The sequence below is a fragment of the Canis lupus genome, chromosome 2 (genome assembly GCF_048164855.1).
Source record: "Canis lupus baileyi chromosome 2, mCanLup2.hap1, whole genome shotgun sequence".
In the NCBI taxonomy this organism is placed as follows: domain Eukaryota; kingdom Metazoa; phylum Chordata; class Mammalia; order Carnivora; family Canidae; genus Canis; species Canis lupus.
In genome coordinates, this window is record NC_132839.1 from 4,832,149 (window position 1) to 4,859,922 (window position 27,774).

The following is a 27,774-nucleotide window of genomic DNA, read 5'->3' on the forward strand; positions in this document are numbered from 1 at the left end:
CCTGTGTCTCTGCCTCTCTCTCTCTGTGTCTCTCATGATTAAATAAATAAAATCTTTAAAAAAAATCATATCATTTTTAAAGTTTATGATTTTTTTTAAAAATTTTTATTTATTTATGATAGTCACAGAGAGAGAGAGAGAGGCAGAGACACAGGCAGAGGAAGAAGCAGGCTCCATGCACCGGGAGCCCGACGTGGGATTCGATCCCGGGTCTCCAGGATCGCGCCCTGGGCCAAAGGCAGGCGCCAAACCGCTGCGCCACCCAGGGATCCCAAAGTTTATGATTTTATAAAATGCTACAAAGAAAAGGAACAACCAAATGAAAAAGTTAAAATCCATTTTACGGGGCACCTGGATTGATCACTTGGCAAAGTGTCTGACTCTTGGTTTTTGCTCAGGTCATCATCTCAAGGTCATGAGATCAAGCGGTGAGTTGGGCTCCATGCTTGGAGGCAGAGCCTGCTTGAGATTTTCTCCCTCTGCCCCTCCCCGTGCTTGCTCCTCCCCTCAAATAAATAAAATCTTTTCAGAAATCCGTGTGTGTGTATACACTCAACACTGCGTGTTGAGCCTTCAGGACACTGGAACATACTTCTTTTTATTTATAAAATAATTATCTCCTGCACAATTCTGCCTTAATGTTCTTTAAGATTTTGGAGAAAATATATTTCAGGTTGCCAGAGAATAAACAGTAAATGTATATTGAGATATATGTATATGAACCATTCTTCAAGATTGATTACAGAATCTCTTTGATGGAGATAATGCTCTTTTCCATTAAGTTGTACAAGTTCTTTGTGCACTCACAAAAGCCACATTAATTATCTCACAGAGCAGAGATATGTGTGTAAAGCAACATATTTCGTATGCAGATTGCACAGTGCCCTATTGCAATAAATCTAGTAGCTGAGTAGCATATGTATAGTCCATTTGAGGAGGAGGACATTAGGATTAATTTAAACACCGATACTGAATGGTTTTCTGAAGAGCATAATGCAGTACCTCTGATAGCTCTAATTGAGGAAAAAGCAGAGGGTGGGGCTTTCCTTTGTTCTCTGTTCTCACCATTATAATTCAGCTCACCTTTGTGGGATTAAGGTATATTTTTGTGAAAATATAACTTATCTTGAATTATTAAGTATTATTTCTACAAATTATGTTGTATCTTTCCTTGGAATATAATTGAATAGGAATCTGTCACTCTTTAATATTATAGAATCAATGCTTGAGAAATTAGAGGCATTTATGATTTCCATTTTCTTTCAGTGTTTGATTCATCCTTTGGGAATAAGTGATGTCTTTAGGATGTCTTGATGATTTTTTCATATCCTTACTAGATCATCAAACTTAGTCACATCAGTCTTTGAAACAGTGAAGTAATGGAAAGCATGGAGGACAGAGTTTTCTCTCTAGGTGGATATTGAATTAGGGAAGAAGCTATGTATAGGCAGAGAATTTTAGACATTAGTAATTGGTGTCTTGTCTCCTCTGAAACACGAGAGAATATGTAATTTAGCCAATTCAGGCTCATCTGGGGAAATTGACTTGAATATGTTGCAATTTTTTTTAAACCTTATTCTTCTTTTTTAGAGGCAGTTTACTAGTTAAGAGCTATTTTACCAGTAAGGTTTTTTTTTTTTTTAATAATGTAACTTGAAACTCCTTAAGTTTGAAGTTTTGGATTTTATAAAAAGCATGTATGTCTTAATTGTTTCCATGAGTGCAAAACACAAATTTGCCTAAGGATGCTTATATTGTAGGAAAAGGTGGTTTCACATTTATTATTGCTTTTATGTGGATACTTCTTTGCAAATTTTAAGTATTTGCCTAATTACTTCTTGAATTGTTCCTACTTCTAATTATCCATTATGGCTGTGGCTAGGTGTTAGATTAAAGGAGGATGGGCCAAGTGGGGGGATTAGCTGGTGGCAAGATCTAGTATACTTTATTCATTTTTCTCTTGTAAAGAAAACAAGGAAGAAATAGGAATAGAATTTTATGAGTGATACTGGTAAACCATGTAACATTGAAGCAACCATTAAATGATAAGGTACTTTTGCACTTTATACTATACTTTAACAAATATAAAAATACTAGTGAAGATTTAAAGTAATACATTTAACAGTATGAAGCATTTGAAGACAGTCTCCAACGAACCAATTCTATGTGCTTAAACAAGAATTATGAAAATCGGCTGAGGCACAGAAGAGGAAGAAGGGAAAAAAAACCCTCAAAAAAATGAATGCCTTTTTTTTTCTAAAATAAAGTGTTCTTTTTTAAAAAATTAATATGACCTGTCTTTAAAGGGAATTTTTAAAAGTTTTTTAAAAAAGATTTTATTTATTTGACAGAGAGCAAGCACAAGCAGGGGGAGCCGCAGAGGGAGAGAGAGAGAGAGAGAGAGGGAGAAGCAGGCTCCCCCACAAAGCAGGGAGCCCACTGGGGGACTCTGTCCCAGGACCCTGGGATCATGACCAGAGCTTAAGGCAGACGCCTAACTGAGCCACCCAGGCACCCCTAAAGAGAATTTTCATGTCCAGGTTGGGGATTCTCTGCTTTTCTACATTACTTCGACAGTTGCTCTGATCACGTAGTAACAATTTTGAATGTTTGTTGTGGGACTATTTTATTGATATTGTGATCTGCATTTACTTGATGAACTGATTTGATGATTGTAGTTCTTTGTCTTAGATCATTGATAGAGAATCTAAGTAAATTTTGTAAAAGATCCAGAGACTACTTAGAGGCCTCAGGTCATCATCACATTAATTTATGCCTTTTTTTTTTAAGATTTTATTTATTTATTTATGAGAGACACAGAGAGGCAGAGACACAGGCAGAGGGAGAAGCAGGCTCCATACAGGGAGCCCAATGTAGGACTCGATCCCAGGACCCCAGGATCATGGCCTGGGCCAAAGGCAGGCGCTAAACCGCTGGGCCACCTAGGGATCCCCAGTTTATGCCTTTTTTAAGACTGCAGGTATAATAGTTTCATCTAGATGGTGGTTCAGGTTTGCTATGCATAATGAGAATTTGAGAATTGTCTAATTAGAGCATAAAAAACAGTAATAATACCTTTTACTCAGTTTTGTAGACAAAATAGTGTTTTACCTCTTTGCTTTCAGAGACATTAAATATCAATACAGCTTTCCTGGAGACCTGGAATTATTTCTTTGTGTTTTTTTTTTCCTCTCTCTTTTTTTTTTTTTTTAAAGATTTTTATATTTATTTATCATGAGAGACACAGAGAGAGAGAGAGAGAGAGAGAGAGAGAAAGGCAGAAGCGGGCTCCATGCAGGGAGCCTGACGTGGGACTCGATCTGGGGTCTCCAGGATCACGCCCTGGGCTGACGGTGGCACTAAACCACTGAGGCACCCGGGCTGCCCTTTACCCTCATCTCAAAGCAAGGCATGGTCTGATATATGTTTTATGTATCTTCCTATATGTAGAAGAGTACACTTAAGTGGTATTAAATTGTCAGGCCTATGTGCATTGCCAACTTTCAGATAACAAATGACTGCTGGAATCCATACCAAATATATTACTCTGTTTTTACCTTATTTTTATTATTTCATTTCTTCCAGAAATTTTAGGAACAGTTTGAAAATGATGTTTTTTAGAATTCTGGTGTATTGGAATTTGGTATTAACATGGTATTCTGTTATAACAAAAAGCTTGCTGATTTGATTTTGTGCTTATGATACTCTTTAACCCTGTCAAGCAGTGTTCTTCAATCAGGTATTAGTGTGTTTGCCATTGTTGCTTAATTGCTCTTGGATACTCCAGGCCTACCCCAGTTCTATACCTGATAACTAAAAAACCTCCCAGTTATGAAATTATGGATGGGAAGAATTTTAAGAATAAACTAATTCGTAGTTATATTTAAGTAACTTTATGAATATGTTGCCAAATTGCTCTCCAAGTACTTATGCCAATTTATGCTCTCACTAATAATGAAAAGGAGTTCTCTTTACACCCTCTTCCACACTTGTGCAAGAGCTTTTTTAGGATTCAGCAATTCCACTGCTTGGTAGGAACATGTATATATGTATATATACATGTCTTAGAAAGGTTGCTGTACGTGTGTTCAAAGAGACAGATGCAAGAATTTTCATTGCCACCTTGTAATAATTTATCAATAAGATAATTGGCAAATCACTGTATATTAAAGAATTGGGAATGGTTAAATTAGTGGAGTAGATCTACATGTATCACTATGTCTGCATCTCAGCAACATAATGTTGAATGAGAAGATGAAAGCAAATTGTAGGAGATACAGAATATCCTATTTGTATAAATAATAAAACCTGTAAAACACCACTTACATAGGAAGATGGACTCTTATTTGGCTTTATACAAAGGGCTTATACAATGTGGAGAAATATGTGCCGCGTATAACACGGCAGAAAGTGGTCTGTGATTATAGCTATAGGAAAGCGGCTGCATAACGTGTTTACTGTTCTGTGTCCTGTAGTTTTGCCAGCTTCTTTTGGCTCAGTGTCAAGGAATCTTGTAAATTTAGAAAACCAGATATTAGATTGTACCAGAATAATAAAGTCTGGCTGTAGGACGATTTCTATTAAGCTGTTGTTTGATTCATCTGATAAGGGATCAGGCATTTATTGAGTAGCTGCTATGCATCAAGCCCCCAGCTAAAGGGATCGGACTTGATTTTCTTGTTCTCATTTAACAAAATAACAACTGAAATCAACCATTTTTGAATAAACATGTGAGACTTCTTATTCTAACGAAGAAGCTTTAAATGAGAACAACTTCGCAGGGTGGGGAAAGTAAGAAGTGGGGTAATTCCCACGGTGCTTCAGGAAGCGGCGTTCTCAGCGGCTGGGTATCAGCCAGGGCAGTCTTTCTGGAAGACAGTGTAGCAGAGTCTCTCAAAAAAGCACATGTTGGACCCAGGAGATACCCCAAGGAATCACTGCAGACAGCTACAAAATGTACGGATCATAATAGCCCTTGAAATACTGTTCGCAGTAACAAAAGTTAGCAAGACGGGAGACCACTTAGATATCCATCATTGTAGGGTTGGTTCACTAAATCTGCGTTTTCACATCATAGATACTGTGCAGCTCTTACTGTGCACGTTGAGATGGAAGGGTCTCTAGGAGATCCTAAGTGAAAAAGCCACAGGGCAATGTATCGAGTGTGAAACAGCTGCATAAAATTAAAAGGAAAAACAAACAACTGTATTATACAAAAAAAATACATTAAACATTTTTTTATAAGCAATTATAAGAAACTTAAGAAATGAAAGAAACCTTTGGGAAATGAAAGTGAAGAAAGATGGCTTTTATTTTTCATTCTGTACCTTTCAGTACATTTCATACTTTCTAAACTAAGAGATGTTTACTAATATTTATTGAAATGGCAGTAGGGATTACCTCAGATTTTTGTCTCCTCACCCTCCACCCTTATTCCTGCCTAATGATAGAATAATACCAGCTATCACAAGGAAACCAGCAAAAATCAGCAAGTGACTGAGGGGTTATATATAAAACACAAAACAATTATGTTTTCAGTGAGCATTGATGGTCACTGAAAAACACCCTTCAAAATAGGTCATTATTAATAGTTATTTATTGTCTTGTTAGTTTAAAACATGATGTAAAGGTCAGGACAGTAATGGCTAAAGCCAATTGGTCATTAACTGTGGTAATCATTGACCTTAAAAAGGAGAATTGGTCTTCTAAATGATTTTCTGAAGTTGTTAATAACTGTATTTGAAGATTAGCAGTTATATTGTGATGGTGACAAGGGTGCCAAAAGACATTGGCCCCATTCATATGAAAAATTATGTTTTTAGTGTGTAATTTGCAATAATATTCATCAAAATTATTCGTTCTTTCTAAAAGGAAAAAATTGATTGGTAGCAGTCACAGTGCCAAGGTTAGCATTAATCGTGCTGAAACATCTAAATTTCCTGGCTTTTAAACCTTTTAAAAACCTTTGAAGAGATTTATATGCCTTCTTAGATATGTAACAGTTCTTAAAAAATAATAAGGTCACCTTTTCTTGCATGCAAAAAAACGTGTTTTCCTAGATGTAGAGGAGAGTTGTCAGCTTTTCCTAACTATTTTTACAATCTCTTCATTCATTGGGGTTTACTTTTGGGGAGAGGAAAGAGGAGTTAGTTTCCCTGTCCAATGTGGTGGTTCTGGCGGGATTTTCCCTGCACGTATATTTTGTTAGTATAGGAATATGTCTAATTGTGGGGATGTGGCCTCTAATAGCAAGTCCCAGAAAATATAGGTCATAGAGGTTTTGTTCTTAGCTCTGCACTGCTCCTCAGGGCATCTTGCTTGGGGTGGTGCATTATGAACCGAGGCCAGAATAGAGAGCACTTCTGATTGCAGGGGTGCAGTGCTCCCTTTTCTTTCCGTTTCTGTATAAGTTGCATTATTAATGCAAGTTCATGGCCTTACAGAGGTAGCAGATCAACCAGCTTCATTCTTCGAATAAGTTAAATGCAGAATTCTCCTAATTTATAACAAAATACGCATGATGCTGTTTGTAATACTGCTTAGATACATTTTCATAAATTCACATGTTGGTACAGAATAAAGCAGTATATTTAGTAGTGTTTGGCCAGGTCACAGGTAGAGTCAGCCTTCACTTTTAATCATTTGTTCCTGCCATGATTAAAAATCGTGTTCAGGATTTTCTATCAGTCAGGTGCCTTCCTGGCCCTTGCATCCCTTTTGTAACAGGGAGAGAGACTGAAATCCCCCTTTTCCTAAAGCAGGAACAGGAACAAAGCACGCTTAGTCATGATGGTGCAGGATCAGGAAGGAGTTGGGTCTCTAGGCCAGGGGACCAAGATCACAAGTCCGTTTGCTGCTGCTCGAGAGAGAAAGGGATGGGAAATGGAGATTACCATGGGTTGAATCTGGCTTTGAATTTTTCTCAACCTGTTTTCACTTTAACGTTTTAATGTCAGGTACAGAAAACTCAAGAGGAAAAGAAAAGCCTAGTGTATTAATCTATATTTTAACTTTTTCTCTTGCTCCTCTGTACTTTCCACTGTTCTAAGACTCTTTCTTTTATTATGTCTTTTCCCTTTCAAGAACTTCCTCTAGGTTATTTTTTTAGAGTAGACCTGCTGACAACAAATTTCCTAAGTTTTTCTTTATCTGTGAATGTCTTGGTTTCCGATTTAATTCCTGAAGGATATTTTTGCTGGTTATAGGATTGTGACTTGATCTTTTCTTTCAGCACTTCAAAAATATTGTCACATTTGTCTCTGGTGTTATGGTTTTCTGAGAAACCTGTTGTAATATTGAATTGTTTTTCTAGTTCCAACTGTAGAGAGATTTTGCTGCTTTCAAGAATTTTTTTTTGTCTTTAGTGTTTGGGAGTTTATGATGTCTTGGCATGTATTTCGGGGGTTTATCCTGTTTGGGATTCACTCATCTTCTTGAATTTATAGGTTTGTTTCTTTAAATTTGGGGAGATTTCTGCCATTATTTGAGTACTGTTTGAGTTTCACATTCTTCGTCCTCTTATTCTGGAATTCTAATATGAATGTTCAGTCTTTTGATTTAGTTACACAAGTACTTAAGGCTTTGTTTTTTTTTTTTTTTTTCAATTTTCATTTTGTTTTCCAGATTGAGTACTTTCTATTGTTGTGTCTTCAATTTTACTGATTCCTCTCGTCTTTTTTTTTTTTTTTTAAGATTTTATTTATTTATTGGAGACACCACAGAGAGAGAGGCAGAGACACAGGCAGAGGGAGAAGCAGGCTCCCTGCAGGGAGTCTGATGTGAGACTGGATCCCAGGACCCTGGGGTCACACCCTGAGCCAAAGGCAGACGCTCAACCACTGAGCCACCCAGGCGTCCCTCCTCTCTTGTCTTTATTCTGCTGTTGAGATTATCCAGTGACTTTTTGCTTATTTTACTTTTCAGTACTAAAGCTTCGATGTGGGTCTTGTTTATATGTTCTCTTTCTTTAGTGACACTATTTTTTTTTTAAGTTTATTTCAAGGATATATTTTTTTAAAGTTTATTTCAAGGATTTCTTTAGTGACACTATTTTTTTTTAAGTTATTTCAAGGATTTTTCATCAGATAATTCCAACATCTGCATCATTTTGGTATTGGCATCTCTTGATTGTCTTTTCCTGGGAACATGAATACAACACAGCAGAGCTCTCTGGATTGTCTTTTTGCCTTATATATCCCTGACAAGATGCTGGAGAAACCAGCAATCTGGAAATATCAATGAGCATAGACAACAAACAAACAAACAAACACTCCTCAAAAAATGGCCTCAGGAACACTCTGCTGTGCTGTTGTTTCTAGTCAAAGGAACAGTAGTGTGAATGTTTGTTTTATATGCGATGCCCAGGACTTTTGCTGTATTTAGTGTGAGGAGTAGAATAGTTCATCCTATTCTGGAACTACATGTTAATTCCTGACTCTTGGCAGGTAGGAATTATGTCACTTCCTAGGTTTGTGTAGATGAGTGATATAAACCGTCAGAAGCCATAGATATTCTGAGGATGTTTAGAAGGCAGTAAAAATTAAATGACATGAATGAAAAGTAAAATACATTCAAAACTTTTTAAAATCAACTTTGAATATCAAAAGTTTATATGTTAAATTTATAAAGATGTATTATGTTAAAAACTTCAAATCTGAGATTAGAAGGAACCTGATATTAACAGTAAAACAAATATAATTGTGTATCTTTTTTTAAATAATTGTGTATCTTATATTTTTATGAGAACAACCTTATTTATGAGAAAGCCTTAATCTGAGAGTCTTATCTCCATTTTACAGAATATAAAACTGAGGTATAGAAGATTGAGTATTGTATCCCATGTGGCCACAGTCCTGCCTAGGGAAGAGCCAGAATTTGATACCTGGATTTTTTTATTCTTATCATATATTTTGTACATTCACATATCTTGCACCTTTTATTCTATCATGGTCCTATGTTACCTCCGTGCCTTTTAAAGGTCTCTCTTTTTGCAACTTTTAAGATACCATTTGGTCCCTCTACAAATTCATAAAACAAATTGCTTTGTCTTCTGTGATCCCAAAGCAATTTTGCAAAACTATTTTAGCATTTATCTCCTGTTATTATGGGTATTTGTGTGTATTACCCTCCACTACCACTGCACACACGTACCTACTAGACAGGGCCTTTATATAGTTGATGATAAACATCTATGAACTGAATTAAGATTAAAATCTAACTCCCAGTTGGGCACTTACTTTACTATGTTCCTTTGCATTCTCTGAATATAATGAACTACACAATGTTAGGTAAGTACAAATTGCCCAAGATTTTAAGAGACCAAGCCTCCTCAACTAAACCAAAACCTCAGTGAACAAAGATATGTGTGTTTAGATGCTTTGGTGTTTTTTTCTTTATGAAATTCTGAAAACTCAGGTTTCACCCCAGGTTAAAATATAATCTTTTAAATCTTTTGCCAGGTTTTTAGATTCATTTGAAAGTGGTTGTATTGAGCTTACATTACATGGGTCCTTACATGCATTATCTCTTTTAATTCTCACAAAGCTTGATGGGGGCAAATAATATAGTACCTCTCTTTAAGATGACAGTATTGGGATTTGGAGACCTTAAGTATGTAGCTAGTGTATAGTGAAATGAGTGATTCAGATCCAGTTTTTTGTGACTCCAGATCCAAGTCTTAACCATATGAATTTGTAGAGATGACTGTTCACCTATTTCTTTGTAAAGATTTAATTAATTTATTTGAGAGTGAGAGAGCACACACACAGCGTTTCTTTTTATATATATGCTTATAAACAGTGTTTGCCAGTTTCTGATGTGTACAGTTTGAAAACATGCAGAAGTGAGAGAGAGAGAGAGAGAGAGAGGTGGTAGAAAGAGTAAGGAAAGATGCAAGTTGTGTGTCTTCTCTTCCTCGTTCAACCCCTTGTACTTGGTTTTAATTCCTGGGGGCGGAGGGAGAGGGTGAGATGTGCGATGGTGGGCCCCAACAGCAGGGCCCTCAGCGCTCAGGTGGGAGGGTTGGCACGCAGCCCCGGAGGACGGATTCCCCTGGTTCCGTTGGTTCTACATCTGCTGTGTGGTGGCAGTCCAAGGGCTGGGACCTCAAGAGCCACAGGAGATCACACTGTGACGCGGGGGTGGCCGCACAGGCAGGGCAAACCGTAGGCTGCGTGGCTCTGCTGTCACACACCTGTAGCAGTGGGAACCCGAGCAGGATAAGTCAGCGCGTGGTGGGAACAGCCCCTGGCAGATGGGCACTGGGCAGGAGTGAGGCGTTGCTGTGGCATCTCGGAAACGGCTGGAGAAATGTAGAGATGCTCATTTCCATCAGTCAGGCTAGTGGGGAGTTTTAGGTCCCTAATTAGGTCATTAAAAGCAGATTTGACCCTATTTTATGGTCCCAGATGAGGGAGGCCTGGGACACATTTGATTTATATTGTTTTCAGACAAAATACAGGTGAGAAGCTGTGTGATACAAGCACATTATCACCGTGCTGCTGGAACAGTTGGCTTTGTCAATTCCTGGGGTGCTAAGCACCTCTCATTTATGTACGCTGAAAGTACCTTTTACTCCTGAGTTCTGACTCTTTATCTTGTTTGTAATCTAGCTGTATGTTGGAAAAATTTCTGATTCATATTTTGGTTCTCAGCCGGTGAACTGACTATACACTATTCCTCCTATTCCCTAATAATGCTTAAAATTTTGCATTTTTTAATATTTAGGGAAGAAATATAAGCAGATTCTTAGAAACTCAGTTTTGGTCTGCCCAAACAAAGTGTACTTAGATGTACTGTATATTGCTTTATAGTACATTTTCTTCTTATTGCATAGTTTATGGAAGTGATTTTAGAAGAATAAAGGCCACCGGGGTGCCTGGCTGGCTCAGTCGGTAGAGCAAGCAGCTCTTGATCTTGGGGTTGTAAGTTCGAGCCCCAGGTTGGGTGTGGAGATTACTTAAGAATAAAATCTCAAAAAAAAAAAAAAAAGGCCACAGAGAAATATACTACTAATTTATATTTACTGTCTTATATGTTAAAGTAATTGATATTCTATTTTTTCCAGATTTCTAAGAAAATGTATTATTTTGTTTCTTAAATTTTCCCATTCTATGAAAATTTTAGGTTAAAATGAAAGAATAAAGTTTAAAAAGTCCTCTCCCGTGTTTTTTTTTTTTTTTTTCCCTCATTAGCACTTTTCTTCTGTGACTATAAGAATAAAAATACTGATGTAGAACTTTGGAAAATAAAAAAAAAGCATAAAGAAAATTAAAATCACATTTATATAATCCCACTATAAAGAGATAGTTAACATTTTCTCTCTGCAAATATGCTTATTAGAAACATATTTCTACTTCTAATAATTGTACATTCTGCTTTTTTCAATTATGTTGCATTTTCCCCCTTCATTAAATGTTTTAAGAAACACGATCTTTCCTGGCCACATAGCACTCTGTCAAAAATATACAATATCATTCAATCATTTTAATATATTAGGGAAGTTTCAGTTTTTTCATTACTATAGATAGTGCTGCAGTGAGCATCCTGGTCCACAAATCTGCTGCTTTGCTTAGTGTGTTGCCTAAAGGTCCCCAGGAATGTTCTTTCTGGGTTAAAACGTATAAACAGCATTTTTACACTGTAGTTTAAATAAATATAAATGAAGTCATCTAGTATAATACCTGGCGAATAGACACTCAGAACTGACTTTAACAATAGAAATTTAGGATTTTATTTGCTGTTCCATCCTCATTGATAATGGTTTTTCTAGTAACTGCCTCTCCTGGAATTTTTTTTTTTTTTCTCCTTAAAGTAAGCTCTACACCCAAGGTGGAGAGGAAACTCATGATCCCAAAATCAAGAGTCATGTGCTCTACCTACTAAGCTATCCAGGTGCCCCTCCTGGATTTCTTTTATTCATTCATTTTCTCATTCATTTATGCATGAATTCATTCACGTACTCAGTAAATATTTATTGAGCACCTACTATTTTTCAGGCCCTGTGCTACTGGTACATTTTAACTTGGATTGGGGGGGGGAAGCATTATGAAAATACTTGAAAACTTCCTTGACCCCTATTCCTGGAGAAATGAATCTGTTCTCGACCTTATACAATGAGCTTTCCCCTTCCTGAGCTTCTAATTTAAAAAATGAAGTGAAGTAGATTTATACAGTATACTTTCTTTTCTCTGACAGAATTGACAAAGAAATGCCTTCTTTGCATTCAGGTTACTTAGCATGGCTGCTTTTGTGAAGGTTAAGTGTGCGTACCAGTTGGACTAGGTCAAGGGTGGGTGACGGACTCGCCATCTTACTTCCAATTATTGTGGGAACCTTATTAAATGAGGTGGGATTTTATAAGCTGTTTGAAATGTAAGAAAGAACATTCAGTGAGCTATGAATGTATTTGTCTGACATGATGAAAAATGTATAACCTAATTTTAGGTTTTGTTTTTTGATGATAGGTTTTCTTGTTTAAAGAATGTTAACGTGAATATGTAAGAAATGTTCTATATTCATACATTAGGATGTTTGTACTCTTTTTTTTTTTAAACAAGTGATTATTGTCTTTCATTTATGATTAAAACACAGATTGTTAGGGCTTTATACCTTGGTTAGATTTTATTCATCCTGGGAAGCATTATCTCCTGTTAAAATATTAAAGCCTAATCTGAAATATTTTCACAAACACAAGTGACTTTTTGAAGGTTGTGCTCTTGCTTCTGTGCATTTTCTTTTTGCATATTATATATTAGCTTTTCCAGAGAGGGGTGTGTTCTTTGTTGCTATAGAATATTATACGTTTAAATGAAATCCACTTATATATTCATGAGTTAAAACATCTTTGTGGAAACCTTCCTTTTAATTATGGGTAAAAATCTTTGCTATTCTACTTATTACCCAACACCTTGTATATTTAAAGGCATTACAAAGCCTAATTTTGGGTGTATACAGTTATGCCTTACAAAGTCTTTAACAGTAGGAATGCACTGTCATAGCTACGTACTTAGAGTAAAAATTTGTCAAGTTAAAACGTTAATAATAGAATCAATGTACCCTAACAAAATAAAGTTATTTGGGCTATTTCCTTTTATTACCTATTATTTAAAATATGTTGCAAAATACAGGTTAACCTTTTGTGTACAGTTAAACTTGTTACTGGTATTTTACCAACCAAAAGTCTCATTTAACTTGTGTTTTTAACCCCCAATACGTAACTTCAGCCTGGTGAACATGTATGGAGTAGAAGAGTTAATGAATTGTTCTTTCTATTTACAATGACTTGGTGGTGGCAGGTGGGACATATTATAACAGAGATTTTCATTAAGTGCTGATTTATATTCTATCAAGTATAATGATAAGAATAAAAATTAACTTCGTACAGTAATGTTCCAGCTTCAAGGAATTGGAGAGTAGCGGCTAATGTTTATTGAGCACTTTGCATGGTAGGTGCTTAGCACATAGATCTCTTGGAATGCTCACAAGAATTCCATTAGGTTCATATCTTATTTTCAAACTTTTTAGATAATAAATATCTCCCTTAAAGTGACACAGCTAGGAAGAGGTAGAGGTGGATTTCAACCCAGGCTGTCTGAGTTCAGTGATTTCTTAGACAGCTATATAATCTGATATTTCTACTTGAGATAAATAAAAGGTTTAGCACCACTGATTTGAAATTGATACAATACTTGTGTTTAAAATGCTTTCATTCCATATTATGACCAGCCACTTAAGAAAGGGTATGACAGTGGGCATAAAAGATTCAGGAGAAACATGAGGAAAAGGAAAACCAAGACCCAGAGAAAGGAGGTGAGTTGAGGTGAGGTGAGAGATGGAAAGGGGAGAGGACAACAAATGGCTTGAAGAGAAAGAAAGAATTTTGGCAGAGGTTGGGGAAGGAAGCAGAGGATGCCTTGTAACATAGGTAAGGAAAGAACCAGAGAAAGTTTGAAAGTCCGAGTAAAATTCCTTTTATCATGGGTGGCTTTTCCCTTGCTTCGTGAATTTTGGCACGCCTTTTGAAATACTAACTAGCTTTTGCACTATTCAGAGTTTTTCCACTCTTCTTTATGTGTTAGCCCTCTGGGGCTTCATTTCATTTCTTCCTTTATGGTGAAACTTCATTCAAAGTTAGATGATTCGGAATTCAAGTTGTATGTATTACTTCTATTTTTTTCCTATTTTCTTATATAACACATGATACACATACGCATAATGAAATTTTGGTAAGCGATCCGTCTGGTGGATTTAATTTAGTCTTCAGTCGTACTCTTGTGAATTTCTTTTATGCTCTTTGAAATGAATCCTCAAACTAATCATATCTGTTCATTTAAAGGTTTTATTTAGAAACAAAATAAAGTTTGACAGAATGGAAAGACTTTACTTTCAGAAAACTGAAACTCTTTTTTTTTTTTTTCCTGGGGTGCCATGACTGAAGAATTAATATTTATGAAGCAACAACTTTGTTTTCAATTATGTGTACTTACTACTTAATTGATCCCAAATTTGGTGCTCAAGTAGATTCTTTGGTTTTATTTTGCATGCATTATTGGTTATGTTATAATAAAAAGAACATGGAGCTCATATGTAGCCTTGGACAGTTTAACTTATCTACTTCTGGGGCACCTGGGTGGCTCAGTTGGTTAAACATCTACCTTTGGCTCAGGTCATGATCTCAGGGTCCTGGGATGGAGCTGCATGTAGGGCTCCCTGCTCAGAGGAGAGTCTGCTTTTCCCCCTGCCTCTGCTTCTCCCACTGCTTGTGTGCACACTTTCTCTCTCTCTCTCAAATAAATAAATAAATAAATAAATAATCTACTTCTTCATTTGTAAAATAGAAATTATACATGCCAGTTTATCTCACTGAGTGTACAAATGTGTACAAGTACTAGAAAATACTTTGTAAGTATTGTTGCTAAATATGCCTGTGATTGTTGTATTAGTAGATTGCTTTTAGATTCACCCTTCTGTAAAAGGATGAGCAGATGCAGAATAGACTAATTTTTCTGTTTCATTTAGATTATCCAAATATTGAATTTCAATAAAATAAAGCAGTATTAGTAAAAAAAAAACTTGGTCAGCAAATTGCAAGAAAGTGGTTAAGTCATATCCAGCCTATCATAGATCTTTTTAATAGGGACAAATATCTGTGCCATTAGTTCTGGGCCAATGTCTTTCCCTTTCACAATACTTTTAACGCATAACTTATAAATCTCTTTTTATCAGCCAATCTGACTTTTCCAAACCCAGACTAACATTAAGCAAGATAGAATGAGAAAAAATCAGGGAAGGTCAAATAAGCAATCAAATGATCAGATTCTCATTGGACACTAATGGAATTCTAGACTTGTAGAAAATGATTAGTTATGAATTTCAATGCCCTTGTTGACAAAGGGTCAGTTTTTATAAAATTATGGTAAAATCTTAATGAGATTTTTAAATCACTGTATTGGATTATTATCTCCATAAAAACTATAAGTAGTTGATATTAAGTCTCACACGAACATTTTTGCTGAAACGATAATGGCATTATGGCTATGACTTTTAAAAGAGCCTTATCTTTTAGATATATTCTGAAATATATGCTGATAAATGTGATGTTTTAGAAGTGGATAGGACTATTGATGAAACAAGGTTGGTCGTGAATTAGCAATTATTGAAACTAGATGATTGGCAAATGGAAGTTTATTTTACTATTTTGTCTTCTATTGTATAATTTTGAAATTTTTTATAATGAAAAGCTAAAAGAGGGGAGGTAGGTAGGGGGGAGATGGGTGAAATAGGTGAAGGAGATTAAGGGGATTAAGAGGTACAAATTTCCAGTTATATAAAAGTCACAAAAATGAAAAGTAGAGCATAGGGAATATAGTAATTATATTGTCATAATATGGTATGGTGATGACTACATTTATTATGGCAAGCATTGGATATATAGAACTGCCTAGTCACTGTGTTGTACACTTGAAACTGATAGGACATTTTATGTCAACTATACTTCAATAATAAAAAACTAAAAAATGAAATTTCAGTGTTCTTTGCTTTTGATTTATTAATGAAATAATTGTAGCATGCTAATTTAAAGTCAAAGTTACATTAGCAAATATGAGGTCTTAAATAATCCTTGTGTCTCTCATATAAAATCAATATTTATTATAACTCTTTGCTGAAAAGATATCAGGCATGTAATTAAGACTTAGCTTAAGATGTTTGGGGAGAATCTTATTTGTAATCATTAATTGTAATTTTTAGTCATATTTTTGGTTCATTTCCATGTGGACTACATAAGTATGGCATATGTAGAAAGTAATAATTCAATGACTGTATTACTATAGTGCTCACACTTGTATCAAATGTTGAACATTTGTTCTCCTTACTAAATGGTAAACTCCATGAAGGCAGTCTGTATGTCTTAACCCGTTGTGTGGAGCACAGCATGTGACATATATAACATGTGCTCAGGAAATATTGTCTGATCATGGTTTAAAAGAAAATGATGTTTAAATAATCAGCTTTTAGATTTCTTTTAAACATTAAAGATGTGAATTTTTATTAAATGAAGAGACAGTGGTGAAGGTCTTACTGAAATGATTTATAAAGCAAAACTGTACTGTTTTGTCGCCAAATTTAAGTATTTACTGTTACGCGACAAGTGTCATTTTTATGTGTTTTTTGCAATACTGTTTCACAGGAGAAAGCTTTCTTGGGCATTAATTGTGAAAGAGATAATACGGAAAAGCAAAGGAAGATGAAAATGGAAGATTTGTTTGTAGATTTTCAAGATTTGACTGAACAAATGAAGAAATTTTATTGTTTCTTTTTTTAAAGCTCCTATAAGTATAATGTATATTTACCGAGTATTTAAATAATTTGCGGTTTTTATCATCATATGTACTTGACATACTCTTTGTCAGTTGTCAGGTGTGGGTACTTACTGATTCTGGCATGTGGTTAAGCCTAGCCAGGGTAACCTGTAGCGTGGTATATTAATATTCCCTAGGGGATGGACCCTGCTGTGGCCCTAGCCTTCTAGCCAGCTTCTTTGAGGTCAGAATATCCCTTTGGCTGGTCCTGTGTACACCTGCTGGACTTTGAAGTACAACTTTCCCTTCATCACCCTTCTCTCAGAGCCTTTAATGAATGGCTCCATTAGTCGTGGGCCTGCAGTAGGTATTAGCTCTACATTTCCTCTGTTACCAATGAAATAGATTCCTTCATTATTAAGTCATAACCGTGCTGCGTGGCTTTCAGTCCTCCATAAACTCCATAAAGGTTACATCTTCAACCTTGGTTCAGATCTAGTCGGAAGGCCTTGAGAAGCTGAACTAAACTCAATTGGGAGGTGAGGTACAGACTGAAATATTCCCAGGAATCTCTAGTAGTTGTGGGATCTAGACCTGCTCCTATTCCAACCTGTAGCTTCTTGCTTTTAAAGGCGAGGACTGTGCCTTATATTCATCCTGCATTAGTGTCTAACATGAGGTGATATAATAGGTACTCAGATATGTGTTGATCTACAGGGATTTAACAAACTGAACAACCCTGAGGGAAGTAAGTCCCTCATTAAATACTCTGTAAACGTGCCTTTTTAATTTTTAAAGATATTGCTGATTTTATAGACTGGGATAGCCATTTACTACTGAGGTAACTTCTCTTCTGTTTTCTTAAGCCCATAATCTATTCACATGGTTACTACCAAATGGTTCCTCAGACAATCAAGCTCTTTTCTAACTGGCTCCTGCCCTGGAATCCATATGGCTTTTCCTGTCTGGTGAATCTTGCTAAACCGGAACACATGGAAATGTTTTGCCCTTTGGTTTTAATGCTCAGTTAGAACCCAACCTAAGCAGATTGCTTTATGCTGGTTTTATTTTACATTCAGAAAATGGGGGCACCCCACAGTCCCACTGACCACGTCAGCTCTAAGAGATGAAAAGAATAATCAAAGGTTAGCATTCCTCCTGAAAAGTCCTTGCAAGTAGACTCCCTATGCCTTTGATCTCTGTTGCTCTTTTTTCCTAGAGGTAGAAGGAAGGCTATGAGTGGGTTCTGAGGTCTTGAGTAAAATTTGCTAGTGATGCTGCTAATACCCCCACATTAGTTTTCCTGTCTACTCCAGAATTGAGGTGCTCCTGTTGCTTTTTTTGAAAATCCTATCCTTAGCTTCATGGAGCCATTTGTCTCATTCTTAGACTTTTGGGACAAATAGGATCAACAACTCACATTTTCTTGGCATTGTAAGGATTTGTTGGTTTTCAGTACTGAACCAATAAGCCATTAACATACATCAAAACAGTACTTCATGTATTCATCCTGTTTTTGTTTTGGGAGCTTCTGTTGTAACCAAGGTCCTGTGCCCGGCACTGGGGATAGAATAGTGAATGGGATAGATGGGGAGACCATCACATAGTGAACAGGGAGAGGGGGTGGTGGGATGAAATGAGGTGGAAGAGACGGGCAGGAGGCAGATCCATTACTGCTTTGTAGATTATAGAAGGAGTTCAGATTTCATTCTTAGAGTAATTGGTACCAATGGAGGATTTTGAATTTTGACATCTGATTTTCCAGATCACTTTTTCTTGAAAGATCACTGTGGCTTGATGGGTGGAGAATAGATTGGTGGGGTCCAGAGCAGCAGAAAGAGGTTCAGCATGCAGGATGTTGAAAATGTCCAGGAGAAGGATGATACATCTTGGGCCATGGTGGTCCACTGTGGCATGGAGGTGGCATGTAGACCATGTGTAGACCCAAGGCCATCTTCAGTACTGATATTTGAAGGGTATAGTTAGCTATGGTTGTTAGAGTTAGTAATATAACTGTTTCTGTCTTGCCATTTACAACAACGTGGGTGGAGCTAGAGAGTAAAATGCTAAAAGCAAAGTAAGTCAGCCAGAGAAAGATACCATATGATTTCACTCATATGTGGAATTTTTTTTAAAAAGATTTTATTCATTTATTCATGAGAGACACACACAGAAAGAGAGAGAGGCAGAGACACAGGCAGAACAAGGAAGAGCAGGCTCCACGCAGGGGGCCCGACGTGGGAATCGATCCCAGGACCCCGGGATCACGCCCTGGGCTGAAGACGACGCTAAACTGCTGAGCCACAGGGGCTGTCCCTCATATGTGGAATTTAAGAAACAAACATGATCATGGGGGAAAAAAATAGAGGAAAACCAGACTCTTAATTATAGAGAACAAACCATTGGTTACCAGAGGGGAGGTAGGTGGAGACATTGGGGAATTGGGCGATAGGGATTAAGGAGTGCATTTGTGATGAGCACTGGGTGTTGTATGTAAGTTTTGACTCACTGAATTGTACACACTGAATATTACACTGTATGTTAACTAACTAGAAATTAAATAAAAACTTTAAAAAAGAGACAAAAAATAGAACTGTTTCTGGATGGATTCCACAAGAATCATTAAGAAACCTTATTAAAAGTATATATTTCTGGGTCCTGGATTAGTAGGTTTGGGGTGAAGTCTAGGAAAAACTTTTTTTTTAAGTTTTTTTGATCAAGGTCAAGAAATAATCTTATATTATTTGGTACACTCATGTACATTCTATAACGCCAGCAGTATAAACATGTCCAAAGGTTGCTCCACCTTTTAGAATTAATACTACAAATTCCTTTCATTCCCAGATACCTGATAAAGATAGGTCTCTCCCCTTATGTTCCAAGAAAACAGTTAAGTATTACATAAGAATAAAATTGCATCTCTTCATTTAGAATTCTGAAATTTATGTAGAAGCTTCTCCCATCCTTACTCTTATTTTTTTTCTTCCTTCTAATCCTTTCTAGATGAAGGTACTTTCTTGGATTACCAGTTTCTACTTCTGTGGTTTTACAGTTTACTACTATTAATCCCACTTCTTCAACACTTCTTTTTTTTTTTTTAATTTATTTTTTATTGGTGTTCAATTTACTAACATACAGAATAACCCCCAGTGCCCGTCACCCATTCACTCCCACCCCCCGCCCTCCTCTCCTTCTACCACCCCTAGTTCGTTTCCCAGAGTTAGCAGTCTTTACGTTCTGTCTCCCTTTCTGATATTTCCCACACATTTCTTCCCCCTTCCCTTATATTCCCTTTCACTATTATTTATATTCCCCAAATGAATGAGAACATATAATGTTTGTCCTTCTCCGACTGACTTACTTCACTCAGCATAATACCCTCCAGTTCCATCCACGTTGAAGCAAATGGTGGGTATTTGTCATTTCTAATAGCTGAGTAATATTCCATTGTATACATAAACCACATCTTCTTTATCCATTCATCTTTCGTTGGACACCGAGGCTCCTTCCACAGTTTGGCTATCGTGGCCATTGCTGCTAGAAACATCGGGGTGCAGGTGTCCCGGCGTTTCATTGCGTTTGTATCTTTGGGGTAAATCCCCAACAGTGCAATTGCTGGGTCGTAGGGCAGGTCTATTTTTAACTGTTTGAGGAACCTCCCACAGTTTTCTAGAGTGGCTGCACCAGTTCACATTCCCACCAACAGTGTAAGAGGGTTCCCTTTTCTCCGCATCCTCTCCAACATTTGTGGTTTCCTGCCTTGTTAATTTTCCCCATTCTCACTGGGGTGAAGTGGTATCTCATTGTGGTTTTGATTTGTATTTCCCTGATGGCAAGTGATGCAGAGCATTTTCTCATATGCATGTTGGCCATGTCTGTGTCTTCCTCTGTGAGATTTCTGTTCATGTCTTTTGCCCATTTCATGATTGGATTGTTTGTTTCTTTGGTGTTGAGTTTAAGAAGTTCTTTATAGATCTTGGAAACTAGCCCTTTATCTGATATGTCATTTGCAAATATCTTCTCCCATTCTGTAGGTTGTCTTTGAGTTTTGTTGACTGTATCCTTTGCTGTGCAAAAGCTTCTTATCTTGATGAAGTCCCAATAGTTCATTTTTGCTTTTGTTTCTTTTGCCTTCGTGGATGTATCTTGCAAGAAGTTACTATGGCCGAGTTCAAAAAGGGTGTTGCCTGTGTTCTTCTCTAGGATTTTGATGGAATCTTGTCTCACATTTAGATCTTTCATCCATTTTGAGTTTATCTTTGTGTCTGGTGCAAGAGAGTGGTCTAGTTTCATTCTTCTGCATGTGGATGTCCAATTTTCCCAGCACCATTTATTGAAGAGACTGTCTTTCTTCCAATGGATAGTCTTTCCTCCTTTATCGAATATTAGTTGCCCATAAAGTTCAGGGTCCACTTCTGGATTCTCTATTCTGTTCCACTGATCTATGTGTCTGTTTTTGTGCCAGTACCACACTGTCTTGATGACCACAGCTTTGTAGTACAACCTGAAATCTGGCATTGTGATGCCCCCAGATATGGTTTTCTTTTTTAAAATTCCCCTGGCTATTCGGGGTCTTTTCTGATTCCACACAAATCTTAAAATAATTTGTTCTAACTCTCTGAAGAAAGTCCATGGTATTTTGATAGGGATTGCATTAAACGTGTATATTGCCCTGGGTAACATTGACATTTTCACAATATTAATTCTGCCAATCCATGAGCATGGAATATTTTTCCATCTCTTTGTGTCTTCCTCAATTTCTTTCAGAAGTGTTCTATAGTTTTGAGGGTATAGATCCTTTACATCTTTGGTTAGGTTTATTCCTAGGTATCTTATGCTTTTGGGTGCAATTGTAAATGGGACTGACTCCTTAATTTCTCTTTCTTCAGTCTCATTCTTCAACACTTCTGAATTAGATTTCCCCAGCCCTCTCCTATGCTGCCCTCTTTTGGACAGGTTCTCAGGATGTACAAGACTATCATAGTATCGACACCACACCTATTGTATTTGCAGAGATGCAAAAAGTAATGCTTGGAACATTCTTTCACAAGTAGAGCTATTGTGCCTTGATCCCTGCCACTCTCCTTCCTTGGGGCTGAAAGGAAGGCCTTGAATTTGCTCTTGCATTTGAGTGAAATTAGCACCACAAAATGAATCAAGGTGTCATTTGTATAAAGTAAAGAACATAGATTTCAAAACCTAAAAGACTAAGCTTCACCTTTTTTGCTACCTTTTAGTTGTATAATTTTGGGGAAGTCGGTCTCTAATAGGCTTATGTTAGTCACCTATGAAATGGAAATAATGATGCCTCTTACAGCTATTATGAAGATTCCAGATAATGCAGAGAACTTAGCTTGGCACAGGGTAAGGCCTTAATAAATAGAGCCGTTTTTATTATTTAGCTGTTCCATCACTTCCATTCCAATCCTCTTCCATTCTTTGGCTGCTAGTACCCCAGATCTTTACTGAATATGAGCTATGTGCAGAGACTAAATACACAATCCAAAAATCATACTTATAAAGTTACTCTCCAAGCAAAATTAGTGACCCTGTCCTGCTCACCTTCTGCTCTTTATTTTCCAGCCAAGAGTTTTTTAGTCATCTATGGCCATTTCCACCACAGTGGCTATTACACTTCTCCTTTGTATTAGAATTTTATAGGCCCATTATTTCTACCTCCTGGAGATGTTTCTCTCCTGTCCCCACGTTAGATCTCACAAGAATGATCTCCGATTCAGTGCAGCTCCCAAGAGTTTATCAGAACCAATATCCTCTTCCTTTTTCCCTTTCTCCCCTGCATTTGCTTCTAGGTTAGCCACAGGAGAAGGCCCCCTTAAGATTCACAAATTGAAGCTCTACTAGAATCTTTGTGCATGTTTGTATTACTCAGACTTTTCTTGGTTTTCTCAACTCTGAAGATACAACAGACATTCCTTACCACCAGTGCTTTTCTCCTTGTAACATGAAATGCACCTGCATCCTCTTTATGCAGATGTAAAAGTGTAGCTTTTAGAATGCCAGTTTAGGACTATGGTCCTTCACTACCTCTGCTATTTGGAGAGAGGACACTATTGAATCTGAGGTTCATCTTCCTCTTCCTCTCCATCACAGCTTTGATTAAAAGTTCAAAATTTGCTTTGCAAGCTGATCTCATTCTCCCCTTCTTTTTTGATGCTTCTTTCCAAAACCTGAGCTACGTTTCTGTTTGCATACTAATTCCTGTCTGCTGCCTGGTTTTCCCACAGTCTCTCAATAAATATAATCCTTCAAGGCCAACCATTCCAGGTTGGAGTTTTTGTTGTTCTCCCTTAGGTAGGCTCCATGCCCAGTATGGAGCCCAACATGGGGCTCAAACTCATGACCGTGAGATCAAGACCTGAGCCGCCACCATGAATCTTAAACTGAACTGACTGAGCCGCCCAGGTGCCCCTCAAGTTGGAGATTTTTAGCATTACTTTATAGCATATAGTTTTTTTTAGACAAATGGTTGGATGTTTGTATGCAAAAACATGAATGATCACCTTACACAGTATCCACAAAAATTAACTCCTAGAGCATTATAGACCTAAATGCTAGAGCTAAGAGCACCATTAAGAAAATGAAAAGACATAGCACAGGATGGAATAAAATATTTATGAAACAGGTATCTGATAAAGGACTTGTATCCAGAATATATAAAGAGCTCTTACAACTTACTAAGACAACCTAGTTTTAAAAATGTGTGAAAAATGAAACTTACATGAGTCAGCAATTCTCTCTCTAGATATTTATCCAGGAGAAATGAAAATATATGTCCATACAAAGGATTGTATGTGAATGATCACAGCAGCATTATTTATCAAAACCCAAACTGGAGGGATCCCTGGGTGGCGCAGCGGTTTAGCGCCTGCCTTTGGCCCAGGGCGCGATCCTGGAGACCCGGGATCGAATCCCACGTCAGGCTCCCGGTGCATGGAGCCTGCTTCTCCCTCTGCCTGTGTCTCTGCTTCTCTCTCTCTCTGTGTGACTATCATAAATAAAAAAAAAAAAAAAACCCAAACTGGAGAATTCAAGTATTTATCATCTGGTGAACAGATAAATAAAAGGTCTTGTAGCTAGCTATACGATGGAATTCTGCTCAGCAAAAAAATGATACATGTAGCAGCAAGGATGAATGTCCATACGTTATGCTAGTGAAAGAAGCTAGAAACAAAGCACTGCTTATGGTATAATTCTATTTATATGGAATTTCTAGAAAAGGCAAAACTCTACAGCGATACAAAGCAGGTCACTGGTTGCCTAGTGGTGGGAGCTATGAGTCACTGCATATGGACAAAAAGAATAAAGGGAATTTTGGGAGTGCTGTAATGGAAGCACTTTAAAACTGGATTGTGGTGATGGTTGCACAACTGTATAAGTTACTAAAACCCAATGAACTATGCCTTCCAATGGGTGGATTTTATGGTATATAAATTATAACCCATTAAAACTGTTTTAAAAATTCTCCATAGCACCTGGGTCATGAGATAGCTACCCAATTTTTGCTTTCTCTGTCCCCAAGAAAATGACATAATCCCTTATACCTTCAACAGTATTTCTCAAGGTTTCAGGTGCATAAGAATCACCTTGGGAGGCACTTGGCTGGCTTAGTCCATAAAGCATAAGACTCTTGATCTTAGGGTTGTGAGTTTGAGCCCTACATTGGGTATAGAGATTACTTATAAATTCATACATTGGAAAAAAAAAAGAATCACCTGGGGATCTTATTAAAATGCAGATTAGGATTCAGTAGGTCTGTGATGGGGTCTGAGATTTTGCATTTTTAACAAGCTCCAAGTGATGCCAGTGCTGTTGGTCTGAGGACCACACTGTGAATGAAAGGCCTTGGAACTTGTTCATAACCCGGGCTGCACGTTAGACTCTCCTGGGGAGCTTTTAGAATAAAATTGATGCAGTTCTCTGCCAGAAATTAAATCGGGAAGCTCTTTAGGTGATTCTGATGTACAGACAGGCTGAGAACCTTAACAAAATGAAATTCTTTTTACCATAATGGATCAGTAATAAACTTCTACCTAAGTCTGCCTCACTCTCATCCCATGGTTAGCCCATAACCTAGAGCCCCCAAATTATGATCAAAATCTCTTGGAATAAATAGAAGAGTAAGCTAGCATGCTTTGACTATGGTTTTTTTTTGTTTTGTTTTGTTTTTTTTGACTTATTTTCTTACACATGTCAACCCCTTAGTCTTGGCTAAGAATTAGAATGCAGAAGAAAGGAGGAGAACATGCAATGATTTTGATGATAATAGCTAAAATGTATTGAGCAATTGCAATGTACCTTGCACTGTTCAAAGCATTTTACATGCATTATCTACCCTCATATTTTACCCTGTGAGCTAGGTACTATGATTTTCTCTGTAGTAGAGAAGGAACAAAGTATAGAGAGATGAAGTGACTTGCTTAAAATCATACAGCTAATAAGTGGTCCACCTGGGATTTGAAAAGAGGCAGTCAGGCTGCAGGGTCTCAGAGAAGCTGACACTCACCAGTGCCTGCCTCTTGTAGTCTGTACTTCTTTTTGCCAGATGTTTAGCCTCCAATTTCTAACCGATCTTCTATCCTTGGGAACAGAACCAGACCCCACCCAAATCTTCAAGGCCCTTTTGTTAGTCTCCTAAGACACACCCAAGCCTACTAAGGGTGTTTCTATACCCCAAGGTCTTCAAGAAGACTTGACTTCTGGGACTCTGTTGATGCTGAGCTCTAAAAGAGTAAATAAAATTCTGATTGCTTGAGCTGAATGAGAAAGACCCGCAAACCAAATTTTTAGTACCCCTTTCTCTTCTGTCTGAAAGATTTAACACCTTGTACCTGAGCTTTGTCATGTGTGTCCTTAATCCGTATCTGAGTTCCCTCTTCTTTCCTTGAAGATGGATGCAGGAAAGGCTAGATGTTAGAGTGAGATTGGGCAGGGTATTTAACCAACTGACCATAAGTATTTTACCTCTATTAGCTCCCACCCCGCTTGTAAAAAAAATAGAAATTAGTTTCCATTGAGGCTTCCAGCAATTTTAGTTGCCTGGAATATTCTTTGTTAACAGAACATTTTTAGAAAGCTGAGTGTCAGGAAGGCCCATTTTTAATTTATCAATGGCACCCTTAGTCGTAATATGCTAAAGCATACTTTACTTTTGAGGGCAGAATTAATCTTTTATCAGATGTACCATGGATGCTGTTGGTTTCATTATTTTAGGAAGATGTTCTTGTGATTGTTTTAGAATTAATGCTACCCACATACCTTTATTTTCTAATATCTATTCAGAATAGATAAGGAAGATACAAAGAGTCAGCCATAATAAAGCTAATGCAAAGGAGAATTGTCGCTGCTGTTTGAGAAACTAACAAAGGTGTTTAACTTGTTGATTTCGTCTTGACTGTGAGGATAGTGAATCTGAAATTAAGCCTATGGTAGAGAATATTTGGACCTTCTTTTAAAAGCTACCACTTTGTGGAACAGTTAAGAAAATTTTAGCACAATTACAAGAGGATTATTTTATACTCTGAAATTTTCTGGAGAGTGGCAGGGAGGGGACAGAAAATGAAATTTAACTCAGGCTTTTGTTTAAAGCAGGGTTGGGTAGAAATGTCAAAAGGTGTCAAGGTAATTTCTTTGCAGCACTGGGACCTCAAACTTTCACATGTTTAAGAGTCACTCAGGGGTTTATTAAAAATGTAGATTCTTAGGCCTCACCTTTTTTGGTTCTGAGGTTTTAAATAAATGCAAGTTTTCTAATACGTATTACATTAGGGTTTTCTCGAGAAACAGAACTCATACAAGGGGGTGTGTGTGTGTGTGTTTCTATAAAGAGATTATTATAAGGAATTGACTCATGTGTTTACAGAAGCCAAGAAGTTCCAAATTCTGAGTTTGCAATCTGGAGACGCAGGAAAGCTGATGATACAGTTCTAATCTGAGTCCAAAGGCATAAAAACCACTAGAGCCAACAGTATAAGTTCTAGTCCAAGTTTGAATCTGAAGGTAGGAGATGAAGATAACCAGATAGAGAAAAGGAGAGAAAGAGAGAGAGAGCAAATTCTCCCTTACTCAACTTTTTTGTTCCATTCACACCTCAGATGGTTTAGATGAGGCCCACTCAAATTGAGGGGGACAGTGTGCTTTCCTCAGTTTGCATTTAAAAGGGTAATATCATGAGAAATATCCTCACAGACCTATCCAGAATACCGTTTCACAAAATATTTGGGCACTCCACAGTATAGTCAAGTTGACACATAGAATTAACCATCACGCTACCCAAATTTAAAAAGTTTGAAGCAATGAGGGGCAAAATCAGATTCTTTAGAAGAAACACTTGAGAAACCTTATAAAGAGACCATTATTGCATTTTAGGAAACAATTATATAATTTCCATTATAAAAAATGTTCAGACTGAGCAAATCCATAGAGACAGAAGAATGCTAGGGGTTGGGCACGGGGTTGGAACAGAGGACATAGGTTTTCTTTTGGGGGTGATGAGCTTTTTCTAGAATTAGATATTGGTGCTGGTTGCACAACCTTGTGGAGATGCTAAAAACCACTGAACCACACCCTTTGAAAGGGTGAATTTTATAATATGTGAATTATATGTCAATAGAAAATTTATATGTCAAGAGAGATTTGATAGAAGAAATGATGGTAGAGAATGTCTACATCTTTGGTATGTTTTCTATGAAGAAGTAAAAAAAAAAATGGCATGATAGAGAAAAGGGAATTTAGGACAAAGGAAGAATTAAACAAAACAAAACAAAACACAGGAGAGAGGTTCCTGGCTGGCTCATTCAGGAGAGCATGAGACTCATGATCTTGGGGTTGTGAGTTTGGCTGGCTGTAGAGATTAAATGAATAAACAAAAAAAACCTACAGAAGATATTGCTATGTGTTTGTATACAGATTCAAATGATCCAGTGGAAAGGAAAATATTAGTGATGCAAGATAGGAG

At 37.1% G+C, this 27,774-nt stretch overlaps 1 protein-coding gene across 1 annotated transcript in view; it reads left to right on the top strand.

The window, feature by feature from the left end:
* The window catches only part of FBXL17 (F-box and leucine rich repeat protein 17), a 495,361-nt gene that overhangs the window by 132,209 nt on the left and 335,378 nt on the right, over positions 1-27,774 (top strand).